We start from the raw sequence: 21683 nt of genomic DNA on the forward strand, positions 1-21683 counted from the left end.
GATATAAGAAAAAAATAAATCAGGAAAAAAAGTAGAATATAAGGAATGATAATGAAAAACAAAATGGTAAAATGTATTGGTTAGTCTAATTGAATGTTGATCTTTTATACTTAAAAATTTGGAACTAAAATCTCATAATAAAATGGAAATGTAGGAGCAGAGGTAGTAAAGGTTTGTCAAAATTCTCTTTTTGTTTAATGAAATGACATAAATACTTATTGACTCTGGACTTACAGAATCCCTTTTTAAAAAAATTAAGTTTTTTGAGGTATATTTGACATATGACATTATAGGATTCTTTATTAGAATATTTAGAACATGAGCAGGCTCTATAGTATCTCTTCACCTCCTTTTCTCACATCAACTCATGACATTATACTTCTGCTCCCACTAAAATGGGATCATTTTTCTGTTCTTATCCCACTTAAACTTAGCTGACTTACTTGACCATTTGGTTCATTTCCTCCTTCTTGACACACTCTTTTTCTGACCTCCATAAAACCACAGTCCTATTTGCTTTTCCTGTCTATTGGATTCTTTTGCCAGGTCACTTTCCTCTAAATATTGGATTTTTTTAGTAGTTGGTCCTAGGACTTCTTTACCTCCCACCTTATTTTCTTTTCTTAGGTAATCTCACATAAGTCCATAGTTCACCTACCAACTGTAGTATTTGCAGATGACTTGCAAACTTATTTATCCATCCCAAGCTACTCCTTTGACCTTCAAACCTCTATATTCAATACCTTCTTTGTGGCATTTTCCTAGATCTTTTTCAAAGGCACATTGAAAAAACAAATGAAAAAAAAGTAAAAAGAAAAAAGACCCTGCTCTCCCTCTGTCCTGCTTTACTTCACAAAGATCCTGCCTCTCATCTAGTAATCCTTTCTTCAAGTAGATAACCACCCAACAATTGTTCAAGGCAGAACCAGGGAATTATCCTTGATACTTCTTTTTCTCCACTACTATATCTGGCCAATCACCAGGTTCTTTTTATTGTACCACTTAATATCCCACAAACTCACTCACATCTCTGTGTCCACCTCTGTCACCATCTCTAGCTAAACTGTTTTATCTCTCATAAATTTCTGCCTGACTGTTATAACTTGTTTCCCTGTTTTTGCTTTTGTTTTTTAATCCTTTCTTCATGTTTTGAACAGAATAATTTGTTAATGTGAATATGGTACCAGTCCCTTGCTTAAAATCCATTAGTATCTTGAATGAGTAACCAAATCCCTAATGTAACCTACAAGGCCTAATATGGTTCCTTACTTCTTCATGTGGCCTGATTTCTTTGCTTCATCTCTGTCTCTTCAGAGACAGCCAAGCCACTTTGTATAATGGTCAGATTTATAGTGTTTAGGGTCAGACTGCCTGAATTTGAATCTTAGGTTTTTTTGTTTTGTTTTGTTTTGTTTTGTTTTGTTTTTCTTACTCTGGCTATGATCTTGGACAAATTCTTGATCTTCTATGTATCAGGGTTCTCTTCTTTGAAATGGAATTATTAGTGTCTACTTTGTAGGAGTGTGTGTGAATTAAATGTGATGAAATGTGTAAAGTGGTAGCATAGTGCCTGACATTTAGTAAGCCTCCAGTAGATGTTAGCTTATTTCCTTGAATGAACCATGTTCTTCATGACTCAGGAATTCATATGTGTTCTTCCCTCTGCCCAGAATACTCCCATTATTTCATCTGGTTAATATGGACTTATCCTTCTGCTCCAGGAGGACCTTTTTGCCCAGGACAGAGCCAGTTCATGTCTTTTTAGGGTATTCCCTTTACTGCAGGTTTATGCAGTAAATTATATGGTCGCTCTTCCATACTCAGTTCAAAAGTGACTTTTTCTAGGGAACTTTCCCAGTTCCAGCAAGTCAGGTGCCCTATTATTTGTTCTCATAACACACATCCCTGCATCTTTCTTTGCAGTAGTTATTAACAGGTCTTGGTATAACTCATTACTTGAAGTTTGTTTCTCCCATTAGGATGTAAGCTGTCTGAGGATGAGGACTGGACTGTGTGGCATCATCACTGATTCTGCAGCATTGATCTTGTTTGCAGTTAGTGCTCCCTAAGTATTCTTAGAAGAAAGAATCTTCTAGGAATCTGATGTGGTCTTTGTTCTATTTCTCCCATTAAATGGCAAGTCACGTCCCCTCTCTGGGCGTTGGTCTTTTACCTGAAAAATGACAAAATTGGACTTAATGTTCTCTAAAGCTCCTTTGACTCTACATTACGAATATAGGCACATCAAAGAAATCTCTAACCTGTTTTCTAATATTTAGAATCATGAATTCTAAGAAATACATGGAATCAATTTAGTTCCCCCATAAAATAGACTAATATCCATATATTACCTAGTGAATGTAGCCCTGGTTGTTATCCCTTTTCTTATTATGGACTTTTAATATGTAAACTATGATATTTATCCCTTTTTTTCTCAATATATAGGAGAAGAATATATAGTCTGTATAATTATATGATCATTGCCATACCTGGTAACAAGTTGAAAACTGAGCTAATATGGTAAAAAAAATCCAAGTTAAAATTATTTAAAATAAGTTTGTCTTTCTCTAGGTAGGTAGCCAGTTAAAGATACTTTTTGTTGTTGCTGCTGCTGTTGTCATTCAGAAAAAATAATCCTTGAGGAGAGAGTGTCCTGAAAAATCGAAAGCATTTTTATTGAGTTTTATAATGAAATTAAGTAGAAAGTAAAAGCAGGAAATGAAATCTATAACACTAGTGGGAAATCTTGAAACCATTTTTATAAGGTTTTTTTTTTTTTTCTAATTTAATTGGGTCTCACAACATGTCTGTGAGGTTAGGAAGGTTTTTGTTTGTTTGCTTGCTTGTTGTTTATATTTAATAATGTGAGGAAATCTGCTAAAACTGACTGTTCCCTTTCCAACTGATAAATGCATACTTAACAGTTGCTTATAGCTAAAAGCAGGAAGACTTGGAAACTGAGAAATGGCTACTCTGAAGTCACTTTGGGCTTCTGGGAGGGCTTAACAGTGCTTTGGGTTATAAAATTTCCTGAGGTCTTTAAGAAATTTTCTTGGTAACTCTGAGGAATGGTGGGTCATGGTGCAGTGACTGTGTAAATTGAAGGACTGTAGGATTGAGGGGCAAGAATTATAAACAGGAGGCCTATGACTTCCAGTGAGAATGGAAATATCCCCTCAAATGGCTTCCACACCAGTCCTGTTTCCATAGTGCTGGATGATCTTGAATGTGTACCATGCATTATTCTACAATGGCAAGCTATTCATGTACTCCACCCTATCCTAAACACCTTGAAGTACCTTCCTGTTTCTTGGCCTTATTGGATGTAGGCCAATATGAAAAACTAAACTTATCTAAATTTACCCTTCTGCTGAGAATTCTTAAGACAAAAACTGAGGCATCATCAAGAGAGAGAGGACATATGGATAAGAAAAAGATGCACTGGAAAGCAGTGCTCAGAAAGGTCCAGAAGTAATCTCATCCATGGACTCTAGAATTGACTCCATGAGGAGATGATATGAAGGACTGAGAGAACTTGAGAGAGTTCTGAGTGTGCAGGGACACACTCGGGCCCCAACAGACCCTAGCTGAGTACCTACCTTGGACTACCTGCAATAAGTTGGTCATAAAAGCTCTAATTTTCAAAACTATTTAATTTTTTTCTAGGTACGTCTTTCAATATACTTTTTAGGGTTTCTAAGTGATTTCTTTTTCCTTTTTTCCTATAATTTTTAGAGGATAAACTTTTTCTTTTACTTCTTTTGGCTATGGTATAGCTCAAGCTGGTAGTAAATAAATTCCTACAGTACTAAGATACCTTTTTGTAGCATTTGACCAGTTTGAAAGGCAGTGGTTCCTAAATTTCAGTGATACACCAAGCTTCTCAGAAAATGAGTTCCAAAGGGAATTGATTTTTATCTGCAATACTTTCATCCTACAGACAGGATATTGACTACATTTGATAGAATGGAAGTGTGAAACTAGAATGAAGCATTGCAATAATAAATCCTCTGGGACCTCTTCATGATCAATCGTATCATTCATTGGATGGAAATGTCTGAGAGCTGGACAGTGTCAATAGAGAAGAAAGATAAAATGAAAGCATTAGCCTTCTGGAAGAGTCTTCTCCCCTGAGTCATATGGTTTTTGTTAACGGATTCTTCTTTTCAGTATCCTATCCTTTCTCCTTGTTTACTAGTTCCTGTGATAATCTTAAAGCTCCTAATAACTTATAATCAATATTTTAAAATGTCAAAATATTGGCAGACCTCAGTCCTGCTGGCATGTTGCCATGTGAATTGATCCAGAACCATTGTGAGATGCCTTGGTATAGTCATCTTCATTTATTTCTGTCTTATGTTATTTTGAATGTTATGCTTTCCTAAAGCATTAAGCAGTTTTGTCTTACTGTGAGAAGATAAAAGGTCCATCATCAACATGAACTTCTCTTCATGACTGTATTCCCTGCTGTGTTGTGTATTTGGTTACTGGCATGGTCACTTCATTATATGGCTAACAATAGTTTTCACCTATGTGTAGGAAAATATGTCTCAAATATTGATTTCATTTGAGAATTATAAAATTCAGTACTAAGTACCTCTTGAATATTGATGTTATTGATAAAATGATTATAAATCATTCTTAGAAATAAGAACAAAGTTCTTACCTCATTAAAGCTCATATATAATTTTGTAGAGAATAAGGGATTATTTCAAGAGTTTTAATAGGTGATAACAGAGAGATTTCTTTGTTCATAGAGTTTTTAAGGACTTTAGAAGTTTGGAAATCTGTTCAGGCAAAAAGAGAATGAGGAAATATCTAGGGACAGCACAGACTAATCATATGTGGATTGAAGGACTATCAATGTGCCTGTGGAAATTGTGAGTCAAGAGATAGATCATAAAAAATAAGAGAGAGACAGCGTCAGACGTTGACTAGAAGATGAAGGGATAGTGGGAAATAAAGTCAGATCACATGAGGTTTTGAGATGGAGGCAGGTAAGGAAGAAGAAGGTAGAGTGGACTGGACAGAGTGGAGAAGCTAAGATATACTCAGTCATAAAAAAAATTAAAAATGGGTAAAATATTTGAATAGACACTTATCCGAAAAAGATGCACAAATGGCCAAAACTGCCTTAGCTCTAAGCCCAGTGTATGAGGCTATGGGAAGTCTAGAGAGGGCTACAGGGTTAGAGGGTCAACAGGGGAGAATCAGATTCCAAGTGGAGCAAGATGAAGAAGCAGACGTTCAGAGGAGAGGTGGACCGACCAGACAGAGGCTTTGGTTTGGCTTCAACTGTGAGTCCTATAGGTGAGCTGAGAGTGGTTAAGGCATATGGGACCAGTGAGGGACATAGTAAAGCAGGAGAGGTACAGAGATGTCTAGGAAACGAGAGATTCTGGGATTTTACCCATCAACAGGAATAAAGGCTGTGATGTGCTTGCTGTTAAATGTTGAATAACTGTGTTTTAGTAAGGAAAAGTCCTAATTGGTAGCATTTTCCAGTTTCCATGGTGTAAACATTCCCACCAATGCAGATTTCAACTACCAGCATGGCGTCATTTCATATGGATTTAGATAGAAAAGCATAAAATTGGCACATGTTAGCCAACAGAAGCTGGCTTCAGCCACACTGGATAAAGGGCATACTTGGATTAACACTTTTGTGAAAAGCCAGATAATTGGCCAAAAATGTGAATGGTAGAGCATAGGGAGCTTTTGGAATCCCTTTTGACTTCTATGGATATAGGTACAGTGACTTCAGGCCCCTGAGCTTGGAACATACCAAAAAACAGACCTGGGATGGATTGGGTCCCACAGGCCACAGTTTGCGAGTTATTGCTATAAATTTTATCATGCCTATGAAATATCTCCATTTGGAAATCTAATAGATACATCAAATTCAAATCTGCTAAGGGATTAATATCCAGAATATATGTATTTTTTAAAACTCCTACAACTCAGTCATAAAAAAACCCAACCCAATTAAAAAATAGGTAAAATATTTGAATAGATACTTACCCAGAGAAGATGCACAAATGGCCAAAGGCTTATTAAAAGATGCTCAGCATCATTAGTCATCTGGGAAATGCAAATCAAAACCACAAAGAGATACCCACTTAACACCTATTAGGACAGCTATTACTTTATTTTTTTTTAATTTTTATTTTATTTTTTTTTTATTTATTTTTTATTGGTGTTCAATTTACTAACATACAGAATAACCCCCAGTGCCCGTCACCCATTCACTCCCACCCCCCGCCCTCCTCCCCTTCCACCACCCCTAGTTCGTTTCCCAGAGTTAGCAGTCTTTACGTTCTGTCTCCCTTTCTGATATTTCCCACACATTTCTTCCCCCTTCCCTTATATTCCCTTTCACTATTATTTATATTCCCCAAATGAATGAGAACATATGATGTTTGTCCTTCTCCGACTGGCTTACTTCACTCAGCATGATACCCTCCAGTTCCATCCACGTTGAAGCAAATGGTGGGTATTTGTCATTTCTAATAGCTGAGTAATATTCCATTGTATACATAAACCACATCTTCTTTATCCATTCATCTTTCGTTGGACACCGAGGCTCCTTCCACAGCTTGGCTATCGTGGCCATTGCTGCTATAAACATCGGGGTGCAGTGTCCCGGCGTTTCATTGCATTTGTATCTTTGGGGTAAATCCCCAACAGTGCAATTGCTGGGTCGTAGGGCAGGTCTATTTTTAACTGTTTGAGGAACCTCCACACAGTTTTCCAGAGTGGCTGCACCAGTTCACATTCCCACCAACAGTGTATGAGGGTTCCCTTTTCTCCGCATCCTCTCCAACGTTTGTTGTTTCCTGCCTTGTTAATTTTCCCCATTCTCACTGGCGTGAGGTGGTATCTCATTGTGGTTTTGATTTGTATTTCCCTGATGGCAAGTGATGCTGAGCATTTTCTCATGTGCATGTTGGCCATGTCTATGTCTTCCTCTGTGAGATTTCTGTTCATGTCTTTTGCCCATTTCATGATTGGATTGTTTGTTTCTTTGGTGTTGAGTTTGATAAGTTCTTTATAGATCTTGGAAACTAGCCCTTTATCTGATATGTCATTTGCAAATATCTTCTCCCATTCTGTAGGTTGTCTTTGAGTTTTGTTGACTGTATCCTTTGCTGTGCAAAAGCTTCTTATCTTGATGAAGTCCCAATAGTTCATTTTTGCTTTTGTTTCTTTTGCCTTCGTGGATGTATCTTGCAAGAAGTTACTATGGCCGAGTTCAAAAAGGGTGTTGCCTGTGTTCTTCTCTAGGATTTTGATGGAATCTTGTCTCACATTTAGATCTTTCATCCATTTTGAGTTTATCTTTGTGTATGGTGAAAGAGAGTGGTCTAGTTTCATTCTTCTGCATGTGGATGTCCAATTTTCCCAGCACCATTTATTGAAAAGACTGTCTTTCTTCCAATGGATAGTCTTTCCTCCTTTATCGAATATTAGGACAGCTATTACTTTAAAAAAAATCAGGAAATAAATTTTGGTGAAGATGTGGAGAAATTGGAGCCTTTGTGTATTGCTGATGAGAATGTAAAATAGTGAAGGTAGTGTGGAAAAGTTTGGTGGTTCCTCACAATATTAAATAAAATTACTACATGGTCCAGCAGTTTTACTCCTAGGTATGTACCCCAAAGAATTGATAGCAGAGACTTAAACAGATATTTGCACACTTATTCATAGCCGTGTTATTCATAATAGCTAAAGTAGAAACAACTCAAGTGTCCATCAGTGGCTGAATAATGAAGAAAATGTGATCTATACATTGGGGAATTATTCAACCATAAAAGGGAATGAACTGTTGAAAAATGCTACAACATGGGTGAACCTTGACAGCATGCTAAGTGAAAAAAGACAAGCACAAAAAGACAAGTGTTGTATACTTCCAATTATAGCAGTTATCTAGAACAGGCAAATTCATGGAGACAAAGTAGAATGTAAGTTACCAGGGCTGAGAGAGGAGAGGATTGGGAGGCTTGTTCAATGGGCACAGAGTTTCCATTTGTGATGTTGAAAAATATGTAGAAATAGTGATGGTTGTACAACTTTGTGAATATACTCAGTGCTATTAAATAGTACACTAAAATGGTTAAAATGACAAATTTTATGTTTATTTTACTACAAGCTTAAAGCAATTGAGCAGAGGAAAAATAATCTTTTCAGCATATGGTGCTGGAGAAACTGAGCATCAGCAGGCAAAAATCATGAACCTCAATCTAAAACTCATACCTTATGCAAAATAAAACAAAAAAAAAATCAGTGCACTTTAGATGTAAGTATAACATGTAAGCCTGTGAAAAGTCTTTAGAAAAAGCATAGGAGAAAATCTTCAGGACCTAGGAGTTAGTGAAGATTTTTTAGACATGGCACCAAAAACATGATTCGTAAATGAGAAAAGTAAATAAATTGGGGTTCATCAAAACTGAAAACTTTTGCGGTGTAACAGATGCTGTGAAGAGGTTGAAGCAAGAAACCGTAGACTGGGAGGAAGTATGGGCAAGCCACACATCTTTTGAAGGATTTATAATCATTTTATCAGTAATATCAATACACTTATTGTATGACCCAGTGATCACACTTCTGGCACTTATTCCAGAGAAGTGAAGAACTAGGACCATACAAAAACATGCACACCAACGTTAATAGCATCATTACTAGTAATAGCCAGTGACAATCACTGAATGAGCTAAGAAGAACTCTAAAAAGCCTTATATCAGTTAAAGCAATTGTTTGGTTAATAGAATTTTAAAGGATCTACATGTCAGATCACCAGATGAAAATTTTGATGCTAAAAATAGACATTAAAATTTACAAAAAGTGTCTTACCTTTCCTTACAACTCTGGGAGATGATAGGCAGCATAGATATGACTATACTCACTTTACAGATGAGATAACTTAGTCACCAGGAAACAAGGATCTTACCCCAAGTTTTACTAAACAACAGAGCTAAAACACAAACCTTGTCTTATGATTCGAATACTTTTTCAGCAATGCCACAGCTGCTGCTCATTGATGAAAGTGGCAGTTTTCGTGATTCATAAATTAACATTTCCAGAGGGGGAAAAGCTGCTTCATAATGAAGCTGTCATAAATCATGCACAGTGTCCTGAGATTTGGAACAGAGCTGATGGCAGTCCTCCCACCGAGGCACATGTATGCGCTGGACTGTCTAGGGTCAGCATTCATTTGTCTGCTGCAGTGAAAGCTCTGACCCTCCACACACAGGGATGTCTGCCTTCAGCATCGCTTCCTGTGTTCTCTCTTTTCTTTGTTGAGAATTCTTTTCCCACATCAGCTCCACAATGCCACCCATTACACTCAGCCTCTCTCCTCTCTCCTCTCTCAAAACAGAAGGATCTGAAATAAGACATCTGGATTTATAAATTAAATACCAGATATTACTGGGAGTGATTTTCAGGCAAGGTATTACCTGGTAAGACATTGACATTGAGTGAATTGATTGAATGAATGTAGATTTCAGACTTCTTATGAATTATGTTTATTGCATTTGCCTGTTTCTTCCAATAGAAGTAAGCCACGTCCGTGTAAGTCTTTTTATTTTATTCTCTAATGCTTTCCCAATATCTATAACAGGACCCTACACATTCTCTGTGCTTGTTTAATAAATGAATGATTGTATATGCCTTTTACTTTTAAGAGATATATGCCTTTAAGCTCTGTTAAAAAACAATTTCAGACTGGAAGAAGTAAAAAGATTTCTATGGAGAGCAGGTAGGTTTTGGCATGCCCTAGGAGAGCACTCATCACAGATTATTACCATTATTTTTTGTGTAATCTTTTAAGATTTAGTTAGCTTCATGAGGACAAGAAACTCATCTGTGCCTGGCATATAACAGGCATTCAGAAATTATTTATTGACTTCAGGTTCTGCCAAGGTGGAGTTGCCCCAGTGCTCCCATATCCACCTCTTATGATTAAAATTCCCTGGATACACCACAGCAGACAAACATAGGATGTCTTGTAAAAGGCAGAAAGAAGAGGCATGCCTGGGAACTTTGGCATTTAAGGATCAAGGTGTTGGCAAGTTTCCCCAGTTTTCTTACTACTACCCATGTATCCTGAACAAAGAGCTGCAGATACTCTGACTGAACCAGCAACACACTCATGAAAGCTCCAAGAAAAGCCTATTGCTTCTAGCCTAAGGTCTAGGAAAGGGGTGGCCTACCAAAAGAGTTTTCTCTTGATAAGATCTGTGCTACTCTAGCTAAGGAATGGGAAAAAAGCTCCCTCCTTCCCCCACTGCCTCATCATGTGAAAGTCAGTGTTCTGCCCCTATTCCACTCTATCAAAACAGGTACTCTGACCTGCCCATTGAGTGGTGTTGGCAGGACTGAGCATGGAACTGATCCTCCATCTTCTGCCCAGTGAAAATAGTTCATGCTCTGATTCCCTCACATTGGGCTCTACAACAGCTGAGCATCACCCCAACACAACAGCAAAGAGACCAAAGGAGCTGATGAGAGGTGAGCTAATTACCGTTAGGCCTTATACCCCACACTTGTTTCAGCTGGGCCCAGTGGAGCAGGAGCTTTAGCTCCACTGTACAGCAACAAAGCAGTCAGCCTTTTTCTCCCTCTTCCTGGTGGTTGTGGGGCTCATAGCAGAGCTGATCTTTACTCTCTCTCAGAGGCAATGAGGTAGTTGGAGTCTCTACCCCCCTTTTGCTAGGGTAATATTGGCGGAGCCTGGTGCAAAGCTATACATACACACCCATATGGCCCTTATGCTACATAATAACCAAGGTTGTGCCTGCAAAAAGGAGATTACATAGATTACAAGTCTTATTATATTTTATTTGAAATGTTTAGGCTATAAACGAAGATGATTTATCATACCAAGAACCAGGAAAATCGCAATTTTTACAAGAAAAGCCAGTAAACACACTAATACAGAAAGAAATCAGATGTTGGCATTACTTAGAAAAGATTTTATTTCTATTTTGTTTTATAGTTTAGAAAAGGGGGAGGGGAGGGGGACAGGGAGAGAGAGAATCTTAAGCAGGCTCCATACCCAGCATGAAGCCTAACACAGGGCTTGATTTCACAACCATGAGATCATGACTTGAGCTAAAATCAAGATTCAGATGTTTAAACAACTGAGCCACAGAGGCCCCCCTATCTGGAAAAGATTTTAAAGCAGCTAATCATAAAAGTACTCCCAAAAATAATTATTAATTTTCTTCATAGAAAAGAAAAAATAGAAAAGCTCAGCAAAGAAGTATAACAAAAAAGAACCAAATGGAAATTAAAGAACTGAGAATAACCAAAAAAGCCCTCACTCTTTGGGCTCAGTAGCAGAGGAGAGGTGATAGAGGGTTGAATCAGTGAACTTGAGGATAGAGCAAGAATCTACCCAATCTGAGCAACAGAGAAAAGATACACTGGGGGTGGGGTGGGGAGGAAGAGATCCATAAGTTCTGTGGGACAATAACAAGAATTAACATTCATATCATCAAGACCCACCATGGGAGAGGAAAAGGAGGGTTGAGCTGAATAGTATTTGAAGACATAACTTCTGAAAACATCCCAAATTGGGCAAAAAACATAAACCTATAAATTTAAGAAGTTGAGCAACCCCAAATCAGATAAATGCAAAGAAATTCACACCAAGACATATTATAATTAAACTTCTGACTACCAAAGAAAAGGAGAAGTCTTGGAGTCAGAGTGAAATGACATATTCCTTTTAGGGGAACACGAGTTCTAATGACAACAGTCATCTGAAACCGTGAGTGCTAGAAGAAAGTGGCAGAACATTTTTCAAATACTGAAAGAGAAGAACTGTCGATAGCAAATTTTATATTTTGTGACAATATCTTTGAGGAATGAAAGGGAAATCAAGACATTACTCAGGTGATGAAAAACTAAGGGAATTTGTTGTTAGCAAACTTATCCTTAAGAAATAGCTAGAGGAAATTTTCTAAACAGAAAAAATATGATAAAAGGAGAAAACATGGAACTTCAGAAAGGAAAGAAGAACATTGCATAAAAATAGAGGTAGATTGTATCAGACTATTCTATTTTCCTTGAATTTCTTAAATCGTTATTGGATGGTTGAAGCAAAACTTATAACAACATCTGATATGGTGCCTAGTAAATGTAGAGGAAATATTAATTACCTTAAAAAAGTAGAGGAAGTAAAGAGATCTTAGTGAAAGTAAGGTTTTTAAACTTCACTTGGAGTGATGTTATATATGTATATTGTAATACCTACGTCAGCCACTAGGAAAACTATACAAAGCAAGGTACTGAAAAACACTAGAAAGAAATCACTATCTATTCCAAAAAATGTTTACATAACCTACAGGGAGATAAGAAAAGAGAAATAGAGTAGCAATCAGATTAAACAGAAAACAAATAATAGCAAATTTAAACCCTAACATATCAATAATTATAGTAAATGTAAATGATATAAACATGCCAATGAAAATCAGCTGTGATGGAGAACAAAATTACCAAACAACAGAACTTAATTAACATATATAAAACACCCAACAAAAAACAAAGTAAATGGATTTTTCAAGTATACATGGGACATTCACAAGGATAAACATTATCCTGGGCCATAAAACAAACCTCAAAAAATGAAAAGGATTGAAATCATACAGAAATATTCTTTGACCATGGTGGAATCAAAAGTCAATAACAGACAACAGGAAAATCCCCCAAACCTGGGGAAATTAACACACTTCTAAAAATTGTCTTTGAATCAAAAAAAAAAAAACAAAGGAACTTTTTTTAAAAAATGCAGAATAGTGAATGATAATAAAATACAAAATGTCAGAATTTTTGTGATGCTGCTAAAACAGGGCTGAGAGGAAAATTTATAGCCTGAAGTGCGTACATTACAAAAAGGAAGAGTCTCAATAAACCAGATAAAGGCAGTTAAATAAACCTCAAGGAACTAGGTAAAGAAGAACAAAATAGACCCAAAGGAAATGGAGGGGAATGATAAAGGTCATGGCAGAAACCAATGAAACTGAAAACAAAAATGGTGGAAAAATTGATATTAAAGGAAGCTGGTTCCAGTTGCACTGCTAGGCATTTACCCAAACAATATGAAAATACAGATTCAAAGGGATACCTCCATCCTGATATTTAATGCAGCATTACCAACAATCACCAAACTATGGAAAGAGTCCAAGCGTCCATCAACTGATGAATAAAGATGTGTATATATACAATGGAATGTATATTACTCAGCCAACAAAAAGAATGAAATCTGGGGGATCCCTGGGTCGCTCAGCGGTTTGGTGCCTGCCTTCGGCCCAGGGCGTGATCCTGGAGTCCCAGGATCAAGTCCTACATCGGGCTCCTTGCGTGGAGCCTGCTTCTCCCTCTGCCTATGTCTCTGCCTCTCTCTCTCTCTCTCTCTCTCTCTCTCTCTGTCTCTCATGAATAAAGAAATAAAATCTTAAAAAAAAAAAGAATGAAATCTTGCCTTTTGCAACAATTTGGATGGAGCTAGTGTGTATTTAAGTAAAATACACCAGAAAAAGACAAATGTTTTCACTTGCATGTGGAATTTTTTTTTTTTTTTTGCATGTGGAATTTAAAAAACAAAACAGATGAACATAAGGGAAGGGGAAAAAAAAGAATGGAAAGCAAGGCATAAGAGATTCTTAACAATAGAGAACAAAATGAGGGTTGATGGAGGAAAGTGGGTGGGTGATGGGCTAGATGGGTAATGAGTATTAGGGCACTTGTGATGAACACTGGGTGTTGTATGTAAATAATGAATCACTGAATTCTATTCCTGAAACAGATATTACATTATATATTAACTAACTAGAATTTGTATAAAAATCTGAAAAAGACCAAAAAAAAAAAGCTCATTCTTTGAAGAGATCAGTACAGTGGACAAACCCACAGCAAGACTGATAATGAAGAAAGAAAATATACCAAATTACCAATATGAGAAATGAAAGGGGAATCACAATAGTCCCTGCAAAAAATGAGAGGAATAATATGAAGAACTCTGCACATATACATTTGATCACCTAGGTGACACAGACTACTCCGCAAGAAGGAAAAACCACAGAAACTCAACCAAGATGAAATGGAGAACCTGTATAGTCTCATAACCAATAAAGAAATTGAATTTGCCATGAAAAACTGCCTGAAAGGGGGATTTCCCTCCAGTTTCCAGTGTCATCACATTTGAAGTGAGTTGCCAGAGAAGATAACCCAGTTTTATGAACCTTTTAAAGAATGACAATTTCACATCCAAAGAAATGGAGAGGAGAAAATACTTTCCAATTTATGAGAATAATATGACCTTGATACCCAAACCAGATAAAGGCAGTTTAAAAAAAAAGTAAAATCTGTAGACCAATATTTCCCACACCCTTACTCATAAAAATCTTTAAGAAATACTATTAAATCAGTTTCAGCAACGTAGAAAACAAATTACATATCCTAAGTAGGATTTACTTCAGTTATCTATCAAAGGCTGATTCAACATTGAAAGTCAATTCATGTAACCCATTATGTCAACAGTCTAAAAGAGAAAACACATGATTGAATCAATTTATGCAGGAAAAAACTTTTGACAAATTTCAGCATTTGTTCCTGGTGATGACTCCCAGCAAACTAGGAATGAAGGGGGAACTTCCTTAAATTGATAAAAAGCATCAAGAAATAAAAGAAAAAATCTGAAACCTACTATCATCACTCACATACCTTGCTGGCAGAAAGATAAAATGGTACAGCAACTAATGGGAATAAATTGGCTGTTTTTAAATAAACCTAAAAACGCAATTACAACCCATCAAATGCACTCTTGGATTGTTCTATAAGATTTAAAGATTTGATTCATAGCTAGAAACAATGTGCTGACCCTGGGACAGGTAGAAAGACAGAGTCATAGTTACAACTCCACAGGAGAAGGCCAGGACCCAGGAAAGCCATGCAGGGAATTGCAAGCTGGAGCTGTGGAGGGCAGATACTGTGTCAAGCAGGGTGGGGTTATCCAGGTTTCCTGGGCACCTTGGCATTGGCTAATTTGCATAATTCAGTGGCCTGCCAGATCTGGAGTCTGTCCCTATTTGCTGGTGCCTGGCCCCAGAGCAATGAGGGCTAGTGCAGAGTGGTCCTAACACATGAGAGCCCCATCAGGGACGTGTTTGGGTGTGGTCTCACCCACTGCTCTAGAGGAACTGACTGGCCTCTAGTCGGGGCCTCAGAACTGAAGCATGACAGCATTTAAAACAAACACAACTTCGTATGGGCATTTTTTCCCCAGAAAATGGAAAAATCATGTTCACATAAAAATCAGTACATGAATATTCATGGCATTTTCTATTCATAATCACCAAAAATTGAAAAAAACCCAATGTCCCTTGACTGGTAACGTTAATTAAGCTGCAGGTTACAATGCAGCGATAGAAAGGAATGAACAACTTGGGGCAACAATTCTTCCAGGAATTAAGGTGATGAAAAGATTCAACCCCAGAGGCCATATCCTGTATAATTCTGTTTATATGACATTATTGAAATGATGAAGTTAACGGGATGGAAGACAGATTAGAGGTTGCCAGGGGTCAGTGAGGTGGGGAGAAGTGCTGGTAACTGTGAAGGCCATCACAGGGGGTCCTTGAGGTGCTGGGGATGCTCTGCATCTGCAGTGTGCTGACTCTTCCTTACCACTGAAGTGGAATCTGCTTTTATCTTAAAAAGGTTAAGTTTTTTTAAAGTGTTTATTGAATGGATAAAGGAAGGAATGCTCCTGGGATATAGCCTCAAGGTAGGCATTGAACTTAACTTGTATGAAGTCACTTGTGAAGAAGCAGGAAGGGAGGTATGGGAAGGACTTTTGCCTTTCTAGAAGGTACAGGAAGGACTTTTGCCTTTCTAGATAACTGTCTCTCCCTGAAAAAGACAGAAGGGAGATGGGGTTCTACTTTCTATGGCTTCTCAGGATGCATGGAAAAAAGGAAAATCGTAATTAAATTTTCTAGTTTCAAATTGCTTTGGAAACACAATGGGAATCACTTCCTTTTTTTCTGTGAACTGGGCTCAGCACATTGATAATCGGAGTATAGAGCCCACAATAGCCCAGAGTGAGGGAATGAGAGTGGAGCCATGCCACGTTCATCAAAGATGTTAGATTTTACTCCAAAGGTTAGAATATTTCCAAAAGGAAACTACTCTGGAAACTATTTTTAACGACATTCAGGGCAGCTGGAGCATTAAGAGCTTTAGGACAATCAGTGCTTACTGTGGTAATGATGCGGCCACTTCCTAACTCCTTTCTGAGTGCTGTGTACACCACGTTAATTGTATTATTGCTATTTATAGCACCTGAGGCTGTCTGAGTGTTTCTTTGGAGTGTTCCAAGCCTTTATAAAATCTCAGAGAGAAGTGCAGTGTGCAGGAGGCGCTCGGTCCAGGCTGGTGGTTTGTGGTTATACCGCTCGGTTCTCGGGCCCAGGTCACATAGCCAAGAAGCGCTAGAGCTAGAAGGAGAACCCAGGTCAGATCCAAGCCTTTCTAAAATCGTGGAGAGCAGTCAGGAAGTGCTGCCCATCCAGCACCTGCAGTTGTCTATACTGAAGGGTGTCATGAGAAATGATGCAGGGGCTGGATAGACAGCATTTCCTGACTGTTCTTTAAATGCTGGGGCTGCCGCTGTTCTCGTCTGATGAGAAGCAGGAGAGGGACCAGTGGTGCAAGGGAAATAGGAGACAAGTTGCATCTCCACTTCTGACTCGCCCTGTGACTTCTACAAAGTCCCGTCCTCCCCAGGCCTTAGTTTCCTCATTTAAAATCTTCCTGTTTTGGAGCAGTGTGCAGAGTACCTTCCAGCTTTCATGAGTGTGGCTTCTGAGCTGAAGTTGTAGGAGGTGAGACGATAGAGTAGCGTTGTGGTTGGGAGCATGGGCTCCGAGTCTTCCAGGTCTAGGTGTGAGTCCTGCCTCTGTTGATGGGTGTGTGCCAGGCTCGGCAGCCGGTCAGCTTTCCCAGTGGGCCCGTGGTTCTGTCCACGTGCACCTACTTCACCTGCTCTCCCCTGTGCCAAGTCCTGGTTGCCCTGCAACGGGTCAGCACAGCTGGCCGAGGCCAATTGGCACCCCTGCCTTCTGCCAGCCTTGTGTTTCTGTCAATACACCACCTGTTCATACATCATCCTTGTTTTTTGTTTATTTTTTTATTTTATAAATTTGTTTTCATTGGTGTTCAATTTGCCAACATACAGAATAACACCCAGTGCTCATCCCATCAAGTGCCCCCCTCAGTGCCTGTCACCCAGTCACCCCCACCTCCCGCCCACCTCCCCTTCCACCACCCCTAGTTCGTTTCCCAGAGTTAGGAGTCTCTCATGTTCTGTCTCCCTTCCTGATATTTCCCACTCATTTTTTCTCCTTTCCCCTTTATTCCCTTTCACTATTTTTTATATTCCCCAAATGAATGAGACCATCTAATGTTCGTCCTTCTCCGATTGACTTCTTTCACTGAGCATAATACTCTCCAGTTCCATCCATGTTGAAGCAAATGGTGGGTATTTGCCATTTCTAATGGCTGAGTAATATTCCATTTTATACATAGACCACATCTTCTTTATCCATTCATCTTTTGATGGACACCGAGGCTCCTTCCACAGTTTGGCTATTGTGGACATCATGCATCATCTTTGGATAATTTCCAGCTACATGGACTGAGGCGGGTAGTTGGGATAGAGACCATTTGCCTGCAAACCTGAAACTTTTACTGTCTGGTTATTTATAGAAAATGTTGGCCAAGCCTTCCTCTAGAAAAATTACACTAATTCTGTGTCTTGGTTTCCTAGCTTCCCTTCATGGATAGAAGGGACAGAATTGTTGACTGACATCATGGAACCTCTAGTCCTCGGCTCCTTTCCCCTAGGCATTTATTCTATGAGAAAATGAACTGTTTTCAAAAGTCTCTTAAACTTCTTTGTTATTATTACCGCTTGCGAGTCAGTGCAGTCCCACTCTTCAACTGTTCATGATACTTTGCACAAATTACTTCCCCAGGCCTTAGCTTTCTTATCTGTTTCACACATTTAATAATAACCAGGATTAAATTAGTGATAAATATGAAGCTTTTGCTCAGTTCTTTTCATAGAGTTAGTAAATAATAGGAAATATTATTTTTATTTTTGATGGGTCCATAACTTTAAAGTACTTTGAGTCTCTCTATACAAGCACATATTTGCCAAATTAAATATCTTTTGCAAAAATCATGTTTTATTTAGAAATGTTTTGACAGCCAGAACCCATGTTTCTATTGCAAACAAAAATATTTTCAGTTTAAAAATACTTGTTTTGATCATCTTTGTAGGGATGAATGTTTTTTATTTGAGCTGTTAAGCTACAAAATATATTTCCTAAATGTTCTTATAAATATATCTGTCCATTTCTTAGAATATTGCCTTGAAGAAGTACCCAGTGACAATTACACTCTTAGGAAAGGTTTACAGTTTATAACCCAGAGCAGATCTAACCTTTTGAACAAATAGGGGATGTCAGCTGGGATAGACAGCTTGGTGGCTGTCAATGAAGCGATCCACATTGCTCCTCGTGGCTCTCACATTATGTCCAGCACTAGTTGGATGAGCCTCCACGTGGTGATTACCATGAATCTACTGTGAACTGACATGTTACACTCCTGTCTCAAGCACCAGACAATGTTGACTTTTTTTTTTTTTTTGCTATAACAGTAATTTTTTTTTTCTTTGAGGGCCATGAGTAAATAGAATTTTCTTTGTGTTTGCCAAAATTGTAATAATTCACTTGAGGCTTATTGTTAATTTTCAGTGATAGTAGCAAGGGTTTATCCTTTTACAATTCTCATATTGCTTCTCTTTCACATTTTACATGTAGTAAATGAAAAAGTAAGCCCATTGGATAGCCTATTTCTTTTGCTGGCATTTAGGATAAAGAGAAACCCAATAAATCATGCATTGAGCATCCCTACCAATATTGAATTATGAGATCATGGTATAACTTTTACAGATAAATCACCAAGCCAGTGTCACACAGTCAATCTTGTTTGGAAAGTAGGAAAGCATTTCTTCTTTATAAGATTCCACATTAGTTTTAACCCCTATAACATTATACCAATATTTTTTCAACTTGATTATACTCTCTGCTGCAAGGTCAAGATAAACTTTACATTAATAAAAGCCATATGACTTTTGAGTTCCAAGAAAATTTAATTTAAAAGTAGTACTTTGCATTTATATAACACCTTTCATAATGTGTGGTCTCAAAACACTTTAGAAATAAAATACACTAATATGTTAGCCTGGATTTACAAGCAATTCACTGGGCTAATGTTTCCTTACAAGACTGTGACCCACCAGAAATACTCAAATATAATGTGTTTGTCCTTGTCAGATAATTTTCTTCTTCAAGGAAAATCATTTGGAAGAAAATTTCTTCAACTTAAGATAAAAAAAAAAAAGATACTCGTCTCTCATTTTTTTTTTTATTATTTAGCAGCAGGAAGCTCACCAATTTATTTCAGACAATTACAACAGTGTTTCATATGTAGAATTACCTTTGAACATGAATAAATTCAAATGTATATGAAAACCAATTAGAAATTTCTGAATTTCAGACTTGTGAAGGAAAGAAATGGCTCAAATTTTTAAGTTTTATGGTTATCATAAAGCAGAGTAACAATGCCATAGAATAAAAATGGCTAATGTCTAATGATGTCAGGGTATTCCCTGAAGTGTAAGGTGAATCACAGACTGAAATTTGGACTAAAATGGGCAACTTCCCTGTTTTAGCTATAGAAATCTACAAACAACAGTTCCATGGAACAACCACATGTTGGAAATGGTTCAGAAAAAGCATACCCTCTTCTCAGGAACCTACATAAGGAGGCAGTGGTATTCACAATAAAAAGTAGAAGACAAATGTTCTCTGGTGGTATGATATTTTAGAAAGAAATAAAAAGATTATTATCTGACATGATCCATGGGAACCAATCTTATTGATTTTCCCACTGTGACCTTGCTTGTCCAGCAGCAACACAAGCGCGTATCCATTACTGTGAGATCTGGCTTCAGTTGTGCTTAGGACACCATCAAGTTAGAGGAGAAAAGCAATAGGTGCTCGTAGTATTTGTTCTTGGCTTAATTAAGCAAATCTTAAACTGATAGGATATTGTATGTCAACTTTACTTCAATAAAGAAAGGGGACAAGAATGAAGAAGCTTTGGATATGCTTATGTAAGATACTTCCAAGATATTTAAATTGGAGAATCAAAGGGTAAAAATGCACAAATGCCTCCATTTGAATAAAAGAATACATATAATATATGTGTACATCTGCTCTCTGCAAAGATACATAAGATACTGCTAGCAGGGTTGCCCATGAGGGGAGTGTGGGGCTTGAGGACACCAATGGCAGGAAGGTGCTTTATTGCAACTTTTGGGAATGTTTTGGCTTCTGTATTGTTAGCACATAGTAACTATTGAAAAAAAACTGAGTAAATGATAATAGTGTGTGGGTGGGGTGGAGGTGAGTGCTCCAGACAGAGACAGTTTTTCCAGGACTTTGGCATTGAAGGGAAGCAGAAAATAAGGAGATACTGGAGAGTTCCCCACTCTTCCAGGCTGGAAGGATGCATGAGGGTGACAGAGATGGGAAAACATGACAGATGGGAAGAGGAAAAGGGAAAGGAGGGGTGTAGCTTTAGCAAGAAGATTAACCTTGAGAAGGAGAGAGGAGCTGGATGAATAAGTGATTGTGTGGATGCTTTGGGGAGGAGAGGGTGAGGAGTAGGAGGTATGTAAGGAGATGAGTGGCACCCTCTGAGCACATTCTCCTAAAGTAGAACATATTTAACAATAGTAGAGTAATATGTTCATTTGATGATGGTTAAGTTTCATGAAAAGATAAGCAGCAACAACAGGGCCAGAGGCCTATGAAAGAATCCTAGGGCTGCCCCTTTCATAGGTGTGCCTCCCTCTGTTTTCTCCCACTGGACCTTATCCACAGGCTTATTCCCTGGAGATTGGAACCCAGCTTTGCTCTCGTGCCAAGCACTGGGCCAGGTCTGGGGACACAGCAATACGCAAATGACATATGATCCCTGCTCTTGAGTTGCTTATAGCAGAGTGGAAAAGACAATCATTAAGCAGCTAACCACAAAATAATGATGCCACTGCATTGTGATAAACACTGAGGGAAAAGTACAGGGGACCCTGAGATAATATAACGTCTAATCTATAGCATCTTGTAGGCTATGAAAAATCAGGTGGGAACATTGTACTTAACGGTGTCCGTAAAGAAACAGGGCTTGGGAAGGACGGGAGAAGTCAATAGCAGTTGTGTGAGAAATACAATATGGAGGTGATAAAAGCAATGGTTGTTTGGGGCTGGAGAACATGAAGATGCCAAGACAGACGAGGCATGATGATAGAGGGTGTTGGATGCTGTTGGAGGGAATTGGATGTATTAGTAAGGGTTCTCCAGAGAAACCACCAATATGATACATAGAGATATTTAAGAGATTTATTAGGAGGGATTGGTTCCCACAGTTTTGGAGGGTGAGTAGTGCCACGATGTCCCATCTGCAAACTGGTGACCCAGGAAAGCAGGTAGTATAAGTTCCTATTGTGGTTCTGAAGGCCAGAGAGCCAGGAGTATGGATGTCTGAGG

The 21683-nt window shown here is 38.1% G+C and overlaps 1 protein-coding gene and 1 pseudogene across 14 annotated transcripts in view; both read left to right on the plus strand.

Moving 5' to 3' along the window:
* SDK1 (sidekick cell adhesion molecule 1) overlaps positions 1–21683 on the plus strand; it is an 894112-nt gene that overhangs the window by 404527 nt on the left and 467902 nt on the right. For 2 of the 13 annotated variants that reach the window (XM_077907647.1, XM_077907648.1), the window contains one exon: positions 10341–10509. The exons of the other annotated variants lie outside the window; for them this stretch is intronic. The gene's annotated coding sequence lies outside the window, so the exon portion shown is untranslated. The remainder of the gene's footprint in view (positions 1–10340; positions 10510–21683) is intronic. 13 annotated transcript variants of the gene reach the window in all.
* LOC144319471 (dnaJ homolog subfamily A member 1 pseudogene) overlaps positions 1–21683 on the plus strand; it is a 51360-nt pseudogene that overhangs the window by 27177 nt on the left and 2500 nt on the right. The window lies entirely within an intron of this gene.

Source organism: Canis aureus, chromosome 8 (assembly GCF_053574225.1).
Source record: "Canis aureus isolate CA01 chromosome 8, VMU_Caureus_v.1.0, whole genome shotgun sequence".
Taxonomy (NCBI): Eukaryota; Metazoa; Chordata; class Mammalia; order Carnivora; family Canidae; genus Canis; species Canis aureus.